The sequence below is a fragment of the Orcinus orca genome, chromosome 1 (genome assembly GCF_937001465.1).
Source record: "Orcinus orca chromosome 1, mOrcOrc1.1, whole genome shotgun sequence".
NCBI classification, from domain to species: Eukaryota; Metazoa; Chordata; class Mammalia; order Artiodactyla; family Delphinidae; genus Orcinus; species Orcinus orca.
Genome location: NC_064559.1, coordinates 82,849,684 through 82,862,961, shown reverse-complemented (window position 1 = coordinate 82,862,961; position 13,278 = coordinate 82,849,684).

The following is a 13,278-nucleotide window of genomic DNA, read 5'->3' as shown; positions in this document are numbered from 1 at the left end:
TGAGACACATTTGAACACGTTTCCCAATCACACGGTGGATCATACTCTGGGTTCCACATGCCTGTTTTAGCTGAAGGAAGAATCCCTTAAACCTGGAGAGTTGAGACCCATGGAATGGGTACCATGCAATATGACTTCAAAGGGTCTGCATTTGCTCACCGAACCTCACCAATCCTATCACTGCTGCATTTATGCCGCTGTAAACATGCTTGACTCTCTTTCGGAGACATATAAATCCATAGGTTATAAGATTCTTACTAGTCAGGTATATTGTTAGGCATTTCATATGGGGTGTTGAGTCCATTTCGTTGAGCAAGGAGTTGCTATTGTCTATTACATATTTGGCTTATGGAACGGTATCTGTGCTAATTTCAATCTCTGGTTTTATGCAGCACCCCAACTCACCTTTCCCCTTAAGCAAGCATAAATTGGTTTTCTACATTTGAGACCCTGTTCTGTTTTGTAATTCAGTTCCTGTGTAGCCAAGTTTACATTCCTTGTAGTAGTGATATCTTATGATGTTTCTTTTTCTGTGTGACTTATTTCACTTAGAATCATCGTACCTGAATCCACTCATTATGCTGCTACGGGCCTGATGACATAGATTTCTTTGCTGAGTGATATTGCATTGTACGTAAGTACCACAACTTATTTATCCATATTTCGTTTTCTGCGATATTGAACTTGTACCGTTAATGAGGTTCTTGTAAACAGAGCCGTCCCAAATTTTGGGGTGGCTGTGTCTTTTTGATTTTAATATCCCTAAGCTATAGGACCATAAGTGGAAGTGCCCTAGGCTCTGCTGCTTTGTTTTTTAGATGTTTCAGGAAACACCATACACTTCTCCAGAGTGGCTGTTGGCAATTTACATCCCACCCATCAGCATAACAAGGCTCCCAGTTCTCCATGGCCTGTCCTGCCTTTCTGGATTTTACACTTTTTTCAGATGGCCATTTTGACCAGGGGGCAGTGAGACTTCATTGTAGTGCAGATTTCCTTTGCAAGCTTGCTTGGTTGGCAAAAAAGTGCGTATGCGTTTTTTCCTGAATATATTCAGGAAAAAACGCCTACGCCCTTTTTGGCCAAGTGCATGATTGTGGACGTTCTGCCTCTTTTCCTATGCTTTACATGCAATTGCAGTCTACCTCCTGAAATCGGTTTCCTGCAATTCTGCCCAGCTTTCAAGTCCTCTTGGCAGCCTTACTTCAATATATTTTTGCACGATAGCTGTCATTTATAACTCTGCAGGTTTGTGAATGACAGTGCCCCTGAGCTCCTTTCTTCAACTCGCTTTCTTGTGAGCTGGCCGCAACACCGCATGATTGCTTCAGGCCCTAGTGTGGTTCCGGCCTGGCATGCTGAGCCTTTGGTTAATTCCTCTTCCTGGTGGGAAATGAGAGTTAAATTTGCCCGTCCAGACACCTCCAGCTAGTCTCTCATTGGTTCTCCCTATTCCTGTTCATCTTCCGCAGAAATTGCCAACTGGGCCAAACAGGAGGTTAAAGGCACTGACTCTCCAAGTGGGGAGAGTGTTAGTAAAGCGTCTGGAATGTTGCACCCAAGTACCAGGGGACGAAAACTGAGACACATTTGAACACGATTCCCGATCACACAGTGGATCATACTCTGGGTTCCACATGCATGTTTTAGCTGAAGGAAGAATCCCTTAAACCTGGAGAGTTGAGACCCATGGAATGGGTAGCATACAATATGACTTCAAAGGGTCTGCATTTGCTCACGGAACCTCACCAGTCCTATTACTGCTGCACTTATGCCGCTCTACACACGCTTGATTCTCTTTCGGAGACATATAAATCCATAGGTTTTAAGATTCTTACTAGTCAGGTATATTCTTAGGCGTTTAATATGTGGTGTTGAGTCCATTTCGTTGAGCAAGGAGTAGCTCTTGTCTGTTACATATTTTGCTTACGGAACGGTATCTGTGCTAATTTCAATCTCTTGTTTTATGCAGCACCCCAACTCACCTTTCCCCTTAAGCAAGCATAAGTTGGTTTTCTACATTTGAGACCCTGTTCTGTTTTGTAATTCAGTTCCTGTGTAGCTAAGTTTACATTCCGTGTATTAGAGATATCTTATGATGTTTCTTTTTCTGTGTGACTTATTTCACTTAGAATCATCGTACCTGAATCCACTCATTATGCTGCTACGGGCGTGATGACATAGATTTCATTGCTGAGTGATATTGCATTGTACGTAAGTACCACAACTTCTTTATCCATTTTTCGTTTTCTGTGATATTGAACTTGTACCGTAAACGAGGTTCTTGTAAACAGAACCGTCCCAAACTTTGGGGTGGCTGTGTCTTTTTTATTTTAATTTCCCTAAGCTATAGGACCGTAAGTGGAAGTGCCCTAGACTCTGTTGCTTTGTTTTTTAGATGTTTCAGGAAACACCATACACTTCTCCAGAGTAGCTGTTGGCAATTTACATCCCGCCCATCAGCATAACAAGGCTCCCAGTTCCCCATGGCCTGTCCTGCCTTTCTGGATTTTACACTTTTTTCAGATGGCCCTTTTGACCGGGGGGCAGTGAGACTTCATTGTAGTGCAGATTTCCTTTGCAAGCTTGCTTGGTTGGCCAAAAAGGGCGTATGCGTTTTTTGCTGAATATATTCATCAAAAAATGCATATGCCCTTTTCGGCCAAGTGCATCATTGTGGACGTTCTGCCTCTTTTCCTATGCTTTACGTGCAATTCCAGTCTACATCCTGAAATCGGTTTCCTGCAATTCTGCCCCGCTTTCAAGTCCTCTTGGCAGCCTTACTTCAATATATTTTTGGGCGATAGCTGTCATTTATAACTCTGCAGTTTTCTGAATGACAGTGCCCCTGAGCTCCTTTCTTCAACTCGCTTTCTTGTGAGCTGGCCGCAACACCGCAGGATTGCTTCAGGCCCTAGTGTGGTTCCAGCATGACACGTTGAGCCTTTGGTTAATTCCTCTTCCTGATGGGAAATGAGAGTTAAATTTGTCCATCCAGACACCTCCAGGTAGTCTCTCATTGGTTCTCCCTATTCCTGTTCATTTTCCGCAGAAATTGCAAACTGGGCCAAACAGGAGGTTAAAGGCACTGACTCTCCAAGTGGGGAGAGTGTTAGTAAAGCATCTGGAATGTTGAACCCGAGTACCAGGGGATGAAATCTGAGACACATTTGAACACGTTTCCCGATCACACGGTGGATCATACTCTGGGTTCCACATGCATGTTTTAGCTGAAGGAAGAATCCCTTAAACCTGGAGAGTTGAGACCCATGGAATGGGTACCCTGCAATATGACTTCAAAGGGTCTGCATTGGCTGACCGAACCTCACCAATCCTATCACTGCTCCGTTTATGCCACTGGACACACACTTGATTCTCTTTCGGAGACATATAAATCCATACGTTTTAAGATTCTTACTAGACAGGTATATTCTTAGGCGTTTAATATGGGGTGTTGAGTCCACTTCGTTCAGCAAGGAGTTCCTCTTGTCTATTACATATTTGGCTTATGGAACGGTATCTGTGCTAATTTCAATCTCTGGTTTCATGCAGCACCCCAACTCACCTTTCCCGTTAAGCAAACATAAGTTGGTTTTCTACATTTGAGACCCTGTTCTGTTTTGTAATTCAGTTCCTGTGTAGCCAAGTTTACATTCTGTGTAGTAGTGATATCTTATGATATTTCTTTTTCTGTGTGACTTATTTCACTTAGAATCATCGTACCTGAATCCACTCATTATGCTGCTATGGGCCTGATGACATAGATTTCATTGCTGCTTGATATTGCATTGTACGTATGTACCACAACTTCTTTATCCATTTTTCACATTCTGTGATATTGAACTTGTACCGTAAAGGAGGTTCTTGTAAACAGAGCCATCCCAAACTTTGGGGTGGCTGTGTCTTTTTGATTTTAATTTCCCTAAGCTATAGGACCATAAGTGGAAGTGCCCTAGGCTCTGTTGCTTTGTTTTTTAGGTGTTTCAGGAAACACCATACACTTCTCCAGAGTGGCTGTTGGCAATTTACATCCCGCCCATCAGCATAACAAAGCTCCCCATTCTCCATGGCCTGTCCTGCCTTTCTGGATTTTACACTTTTTTCAGATGGCCCTTTTGACCAGGGGGAAGTGAGACTTCATTGTAGTGCAGATTTCCTTTGCAAGCTTGCTTGGTTGCCCAAAAAGGGCGTATGCATTTTTTCCTGAATATATTCAGGAAAAAATGCATACGATCTTTTAGGCCAAGTGCATCATTGTGGACGTTCTGCCTCTTTTCCTATGCTTTATATGCAATTCCAGTCTACCTCCTGAAATCGGTTTCCTGCAATTCTGCCCCGCTTGCAAGTCCTCTTGGCAGCCTTACTTCAATATATTTTTGGAGGATAGCTGTCATTTATAACTCTGCAGGTTTGTGAATGACAGTGACCCTTAGCTCCTTTCTTCAACTTGCTTTCTTGTGAGGTGGCCGCAACACCGCAGGATTGCTTCAGGCCCTAGTGTGGTTCCATCACGGCAAGCTGAGCCTTTGGTTAATTCCTCTTCCTGCTGGGAAATGAGAGTTAAATTTGCCCGTCCAGACACCTCCAGCTAGTCTCTCATTGGTTCTCCTTATTCCTGTTCATCTTACGCAGAAATTGCAAACTGGGCCAAACAGGAGGTTAAACGCACTGACTCTCCAAGTGGGGAGAGTGTTAATAAAGCGTCTGGAATGTTGCACCCGAGGACCAGGGGACGAAAACTGAGACACATTTGAACACGTTCCCCGATCACACTGTGGATCATACTCTGGGTTCCACATGCATGTTTTAGCTGAAGGAAGAATCCCTTAAACCTGGAGAGTTGAGACCCATGGAATGGGTACCATGCAATATGACTCAAAGGGTCTGCATTTGCTCACCGATCCTCACCAATCCTATCACTGCTGCATTTATGCCGCTGTACACATGCTTGATTCTCTTTCGGAGACATATAAATCCATAGGTTTTAAGATTCTTTCTAGTCAGGTATATTCTTAGGCGTTTAATATGGGATGTTGTGTCCACTTCGTTGAGCAAGGAGTAGCTCTTGTCTATTACATATTTGGCTTATGGAACAGTATCTGTGCTAATTTCAATCTCTGGTTTTATGCAGCACCCCAACCCACCTTTCCCGTTAAGCAAGCATAAGTTGGTTTTCTACATTTGAGACCCTGTTCTGTTTTGTAATTCAGTTCCTCTGTAGCCAAGTTTACATTCCGTGTATTAGTGATATCTTATGATGTTTCTTTTTCTGTGTGACTTATTTCACTTAGAATCATCGTACCTGAAACCACTCATTAGGCTGCTACGGGCCTGATGACATAGATTTCATTGCTGAGTGATATTCCATTGTACGTAATTACCACAACTTCTTTACCCATTTTTCGCTTTCTGCGATATTGAACTTGTACCGTAAACGAGGTTCTTGTACACAGAGCCGTCCAAAACTTTGGGGTGGCTGTGTCTTTTTGATTTTAATTTCCCTAAGCTATAGGACCATAAGTGGAACTGCCCTAGGCTCTGTTGCTTTGTTTTTTAGATGTTTCAGGAAACACCATACACTTGTCCAGAGTGGCTGTTGACAATTTACATCCCGCCCATGAGCATAACAAGGCTCCCAGTTCTCCATGGCCTGTCCTGCCTTTCTGGATTTTACACTTTTTTCAGATGGCCCTTTTGACCGGGGGGATGTGAGTTTTCATTGTAGTGCAGATTTCCTTTGCAATCTTGCTTGGTTGGTCAAAAAGTGCGTATGCGTTTTTTCCTGAATATATTCAGGAAAAAACGCATATACACTTTTTGCCCATTTGCATCATTGTGGACGTTCTGCCTCCTTTCCTATGCTTTAAATGCAATTGCAGTCTACCTCCTGAAATCGGTTTCCTGCAATTCTGCCCCGCTTTCAACTCCTCTTGGCAGCCTTACTTCAATATGTTTTTGGAAGATAGCTGTCATTTATAACTCTGCAGGTTTGTGAATTACAGTGCCCCTGAGCTCCTTTCTTCAACTCGCTTTCTTGTGAGCTGGCCACAACACTGCAGGATTGTTTCAGCCCCTAGTGTTGTTCCGGCACAGCATGCTGAGCCTTTGGTTAATTCTTCTTCCTGGTGGGAAATGAGAGTTAAATTTGCCCATCCAGACACTTCCAGCTAGTCTCTCATTGGTTCTCCCTATTCCTGTACATCTTCCGCAGAAATTGCAAACTGGGCCAAACAGGAGGTTAAAGGCACTGACTCTCCAATTGGGGAGAGTGTTAGTAAAGCGTCTGGAATGTTGCACCCGAGTACCAGGGGACGAAATCTGAGACACATTTGAACACATTTCCCAATGACATGGTGGATCATACTCTGGGTTCCACATGCATGTTTTAGCTGAAGGAAGAATTCCTAAACCTCGAGAGTTGAGACCCATGGATGGGTACCATGCAATATGACTTCAAAGGGTCTGCTTTTGCTCACCGAACCTCACAAATCCTATCACTGCTGTGCTTATGCCGCTGTACACATGATTGATTTTCTTTCGGAGACATATAAATCCATAGGTTTTAAGATTCTTACTAGTCAGGTATATTCTTAGGCGTTTAATATAGGTTGTTGTGTCCACTTCGTTGAGCAAGGAGTAGCTCTTGTCTATTACATATTTGGCTTATGGAACGGTATCTGTGCTAATTTCCATCTCTGGTTTTATGCAGCACCCCAACTCACCTTTCCCCTTAAGCAAGCATAAGTTGGTTTTCTACATTTGAGACCCTGTTCTGTTTTGTAATTCAGTTCCTGTGTAGCCAAGTTTACATTCCGTGTAGTAGTGATATGTTATGATGTTTCTTTTTCTGTGTGACTTATTTCACTTAGAATCATCGTACCTGAATCCACTCATTATGCTGCTACGGGCCTGATGACATAGATTTCATTGCTGAGTGATATTGTATTGTACGCAAATACCACAACTTCTTTATCCATATTTCGCTTTCTGCGATATTGAACTTGTACCGAAATGAGGTTCTTGTTAACAGAGCCATCCCAAACTTTGGGGTGGCTGTGTCTTTTTGATTTCAATTTCCCTAAGCTATAGGACAATAAGTGGAAGTGCCCTAGGCTCTGTTACCTTGTTTTTTACATGTTTCAGGAAACACCATACACTTCTCCAGAGTGGCTGTTGGCAATTTACATCCCGCCCATCAGCATAACAAGGCTCCAGTTCTCCATGGCCTGTCCTGACTTTCTGGATTGTACACTTTTTTCAGATGGCCCTTTTGACCGGGGGGCAGTGAGACTTCATTGTAGTGCAGATTTCCTTTGCAACCTTGCTTAGTTGGCCAAAAAGTGCGTATGTGTTTTTTCCTGAATATATTCAGGAAAAAACGCATACGCCCTTTTTGGCCAAGTGCATCATTGTGGACGTTCTGCCTCTTTTCCTATGTTTTAAATGCAATTTGAGTCTACTTCCTGAAATCGGTTTCCTGAAATTCTGCCCCACTTTCAAGTCCTGTTGGCAGCCTTACTTCAATATATTTTTGGACGATAGCTGTCATTTATAACTCTGCAGGTTTGTGAATTACAGTGCCCCTGAGCTCCTTTCTCCAACTCGCTTTCTTGTGAGGTGGCCGCAACACCGCATGATTGCTTCAGGCCCTAGTGTGGTTCCGGCACGGCATGCTGAGCCTTTGGTTAATTCCTCTTCCTGGTGTGAAATGAGAGTTAAATTTACCCGTCCAGACACCTCCAGCTAGTCTCTCATGGGTTCTCCCTATTCCTGTTCATTTCCCGCAGAAATTGCAAACTGGGCAAAACAGGAGGTTTAAGGCACTGACTCTCCAAGTGGGGAGAGTGTTAATAAACGTCTGGAATGTTGCACCCGAGTACCAGGGGACGACAACTGAGACACATTTGAACACGTTTCCCGATCACATGGTGGATCATACGCTGGGTTCCACATGCATGTGTTAGCTGAAGGAAGAATCCCTTAAACCTGGAAAGTTGAGACCCATGGAATGGGTACCATGCAATATGACATCAAAGGGTCTGCATTTGCTCACTGAACCTCACCATTCCTATAACTGCTGCGCTTATGCCGCTGTACACACGCTTGATTCTCTTTCGGAGACATATAAATCCATAGGTTTTAAGATTCATACTAGTGAGGTATATCCTTAGGCGTTTAATATGGCGTTTTGAGTCCACTTCGTTGAGCAAGGAGTAGCTCTGGTCTATTACATATTTAGCTTATGGAACGGTATCTGTGCTAATTTCAATCTCTTGTTTTATGCAGCACCCCAACTCACCTTTCCCCTTAAGCAAGCATAAGTTGGTTTTCTACATTTGAGACCCTGTTCTGTTTTGTAATTCAGTTCCTGTGTAGCCAAGTTTACATTCCGTGTATTAGAGATATCTTATGATGTTTCTTTTTCTGTGTGACTTATTTCACTTAGAATCATCGTACCTGAATCCACTCATTATGCTGCTACGGGCCTGATGACATAGATTTCATTGCTGAGTGATATTGCATTGTACGTAAGTACCACAACTTCTTTATCCATTTTTCACTTTCTGCGATATTGAACTTGTACCGTAAACGAGGTTCTTGTAAACAGAGCCGTCCCAAACTTTGTGGTGGCTGTGTCTTTTTTATTTTAATTTCCCTAAGCTATAGGACCGTAAGTGGAAGTGCCCTAGACTCTGTTGCTTTGTTTTTTAGATGTTTCAGGAAACACCATACACTTCTCCAGAGTAGCTGTTGGCAATTTACATCCCGCCCATCAGCATAACAAGGCTCCCAGTTCTCCATGGCCTGTCCTGCCTTTCTGGATTTTACACTTTTTTCAGATGGCCCTTTTGACCGGGGGGCAGTAAGACTTCATTGTAGTGCAGATTTCCTTTGCAAGCTTGCTTGGTTGGCCAAAAAGGGCGTATGCATTTTTTCGTGAATACATTCAGGAAAAAACGCATACACCCTTTTTGTCCAAGTGCATCATTGTGGACGTTCTGCCTCTATTCCTATGCTTTACATGCACTTCCAGTCTACCTCCTGAAATCGGTTTCCTGCAATTCTGCCCCGCTTTCAAGTCCTCTTGGCAGCCTTACTTCAATATACTTTTGGACGATAGCTGTCATTTATAACTCTGCATGTTTGTGAATGACAGTGCCCCTGAGCTCCTTTCTTCAACTTGCTTTCTTGTGAGCTGGCCGCAACACCGTAGGATTGCTTCAGCCCCTAGTGTGGTTTCGGCACAGCATGCTGAGCCTTTGGTTAATTCCTCTTCCTGGTGGGAAATGAGAGTTAAATTTGCCCGTCCAGACACCTCTAGCTAGTCTCTCATTGATTCTCCCTATTCCTTTTCATCTTCCGCAGAAATTGGAAACTGGGCCAAACAGGAGGTTAAAGGCACTGACTCTCCAAGTGAGGAGAGTGTTAGTAAAGCGTCTGGAATGTTGCACCGGAGTACCAGGGGATGAAAACTGAGACAGATTTGAACACGTTTCCCAATCACATGGTCGATCATACACTGGGTTCCACATGCATGTTTTAGCTGAAGGAAGAATCCCTTAAACCTGGAGAGTTGAGACCCATGGAATGGGTACCGTGCAATATGACTTCAAAGGGTCTGCATTGGCTCACCGAACCTCACCAATCCTATCATTGCTGTGTTTATGCCGCTGTACATATGCTTGATTCTCTTTCAGAGACATATAAATCCATAAGTTTTAAGATTCTTACTAGTCAGGTATATTCTTAGGCGTTTAATATGGGGTGTTGAGTCCACTTCGTTGAGCAAGGAGTAGCTCTTGTCTATTACATATTTGGCTTATGGAACGGTATCTGTGCCAATTTCAATCTCTGGTTTCATGCAGAACCCCAACTCACCATTCCCCTTAAGCAAGCATATGTTGGTTTTCTACATTGGAGACCCTGTTCTGTTTTGTAATTCAGTTCCTGTGTAGCCAAGTTTACATTCCGTGTATTAGTGATATCTTATGATGTTTCTTTTTCTCTTTGACTTATTTCACTTAGAATCATCGTACCTGAATCCACTCATTATGCTGCTACGGGCCTGATGACATAGATTTCATTGCTGAGTGATATTGCATTGTACGTAGGTACCACAAATTCTTTATCCATTTATCGCTTTCTGTGATATTGAACTTGTACCGTAAACGAGGTTCTTGTAAACAGAGCTGTCCCAAACTTTGGGGTGGCTGTGTCTTTTTGATTTTAATTTCCCTAAGCTATAGGACCATATGTGGAAGTGCCCTAGGCTCTGTTACTTTGTTTTTTAGATGTTTCAGGAAACACCATACACTTCTCCAGAGTGGCTGTTGGCAATTTACATCCCGACCATCAGCATAACAAGGCTTCCCTTTCTCCATGGCATGTCCTGCCTTTCTGGATTTTACACTTTTTTCAGATGGCCCTTTTGACCCGGGGGAAGTGAGACTTCATTGTAGTGCAGATTTCCTTTGCAAGCTTGCTTGGTTGGCCAAAAAGGGCGTATGCGTTTTTTCCTGAATATATTCAGGAAAAAACGCATACGCCCTTTTTGGCCAAGTGCATCATTGTGGACGTTCTGCCTCTTTTCCTATGCTTTACATGCAATTCCAGTCTACCTCCTGAAATCAGTTTCCTGCAATTCTGCCCCGCTTTCAAGTCCTCTTGGCAGCCTTACTTCAATATATTTTTGGACGATAGCTGTCATTTATAACTCTGCAGGTTTGTGAATGACAGTGCCCCTGAGCTCCTTTCTTCAACTCGCTTTCTTGTGAGCTGGCCGCAACACCGCAGGATTGCTTCAGCCCCTAGTGTTTTTCCGGCACAGCATGCTGAGCCTTTGGTTAATTCCTCTTCCTGGTGGGAAATGAGAGTTATATTTGTCCGTCCAGACACCTCCAGCTAGTCTCTCATTGATTCTCCCTATTCCTGTTCATCTTCCGCAGAAATTGCAAACTGGGCCAAACAGGAGGTTAAAGGCACTGACTCTCCAAGTGGGGAGAGTGTTAGTAAAGCGTCTGGAATGTTGCACCCGAGTACCAGGGGACGAAAACTGAGACACATTTGAACACGTTTCTCGATCACACGGTGGATCATACTCTGGGTTCCACATGCATGTTTTAGCTGAAGGAAGAATCCCTTAAACCTGGAGAGTTGAGACCCATGGAATGGGTACCATGCAATATGACTTCAAAGGGTCTGCATTTGCTCACGGAACCTCACCAATCCTATCACTGCTGCGCTTATGCCGCTGTACACACGCTTGATTCTCTATCGGAGACATATAAATCCATAGGTTTTAAGATTCTTACTAGTCAGGTACATTCTTAGGCGTTTAATATGGGGTGTTGAGTCCACTTCGTTGAGCAAGGAGTAGCTCTTGTCTATTACATATTTGGCTTATGGAACGGTATCTGTGCTAATTTCCATCTCTGGTTTTATGCAGCACCCCAACTCACCTTTCCCCTTAAGCAAGCATAAGTTGGTTTTCTACCTTTGAGACCCTGTTCTGTTTTGTAATTCAGTTCCTGTGTAGCCAAGTTTATATTCCGTGTAGTAGTGATATCTTATGATGTTTCTTTCTCTGTGTGACTTATTTCACTTAGAATCATCGTACCTGAATCCACTCATTATGCTGCTACGGGCCTGATGACATAGATTTCATTGCTGAGTGATATTGCATTGTACGTAAGTACCACAACTTCTTTATCCATTTATCACTTTCTGTGATATTGAACTTGTACCTTAAACGAGGTTCTTGTAAACAGAGCCGTCCCAAACTTTGGGGTGGCTGTGTCTTTTTGATTTTAATTTCCCTAAGCTATAGGACCATAAGTGGAAGTGCCCTAGGCTCTGTTGCTTTGTTTTTTAGATGTTTCAGGAAACAGCATACACTTCTCCAGAGTGGCTGTTGGGAATTTACATACCGCCCATCAGCATAACAAGTCTCCCCGTTCTCCATGGCGTGTCCTGCCTTTCTGGCTTTTACACTTTTTTCAGATGGCCCTTTTGACTGCGGGGAAGTGAGACTTCATTGTAGTGCAGATTTCCTTTGCAACCTTGCTTAGTTGGCCAAAAAGTGCGTATGTGTTTTTTCCTGAATATATTCAGGAAAAAACGCATACGCCCTTTTTGGCCAAGTGCATCATTGTGGACGTTCTGCCTCTTTTCCAATGTTTTACATGCAATTTGAGTCTACTTCCTGAAATCGGTTTCCTGCAATTCTGCCCCTTTTTCAAGTCCTGTTGGCAGCCTTACTTCAATATATTTTTGGACGATAGCTGTTATTTATAACTCTGCAGGTTTGTGCATTACAGTGCCCCTGAGCTCCTTTCTTCAACTCGCTTTCTTGTGAGCTGGCCGCAACACTACAGGATTGCTTCAGGCCCTAGTGTGGTTCCGACATGGCACGCTGAGCCGTTGGTTAATTCCTCTTCCTGGTGGGAAATGAGAGTTAAATTTGCCCGTCCAGACACCTCCAGCTAGTCTCTCATTGGTTCTCCCTATTCCTGTACATCTTCCGCAAAAATTGCAAACTGGGCCAAACAGGAGGTTAAAGGCACTGACTCTCCAAGTGGGTAGAGTGTTAGTAAAGCATATGGAATGTTGCACCCGAGTACCAGGGGACGAAAACTGAGACACATTTGAACACGTTTCCCGATCACACAGTGGATCATACTCTGGGTTCTACATGCATGTTTTAGCTGAAGGAAGAATCCCTTAAACCTGGAGAGTTGAGACCCATGGAATGGGTACCATGCAATATGACTTCAAAGGGTCTGCATTTGCTCACCAAACCTCACCAATCCTATCACTGCTGCGTTTATGCCGCTGTACACACGCTTGATTCTCGTTCGGAGACATATAAATCCATAGGTTTTAAGATTCTTATTAGTCAGGAATATTCTTAGGCGTTTAATATGAGGTGTTGAGTCAATTTCGTTGAGCAAGGAGTAGCTCTTGTCTATTACATATTTCTCTTATGGAACGGTATCTGTGCTAATTTCAATCTCTGGTTTTATGCAGCACCCCAACTCACCTTTCCCCTTAAGCAAGTATAAGTTGGTTTTCTACATTTGAGACCCTGTTCTGTTTTGTAATTCAGTTCCTGTGTAGCCAAGTTTACATTCCATGTAGTAGTGATATCTTACGATGTTTCTTTTTCTGTGTGACTTATTTCATTTAGAATCATCGCACCTGAAGCCACTCATTATGCTGCTACGGGCCTGATGACATAGATTTCATTGCTGAGTGATACTGCATTGTACGTAAATACCA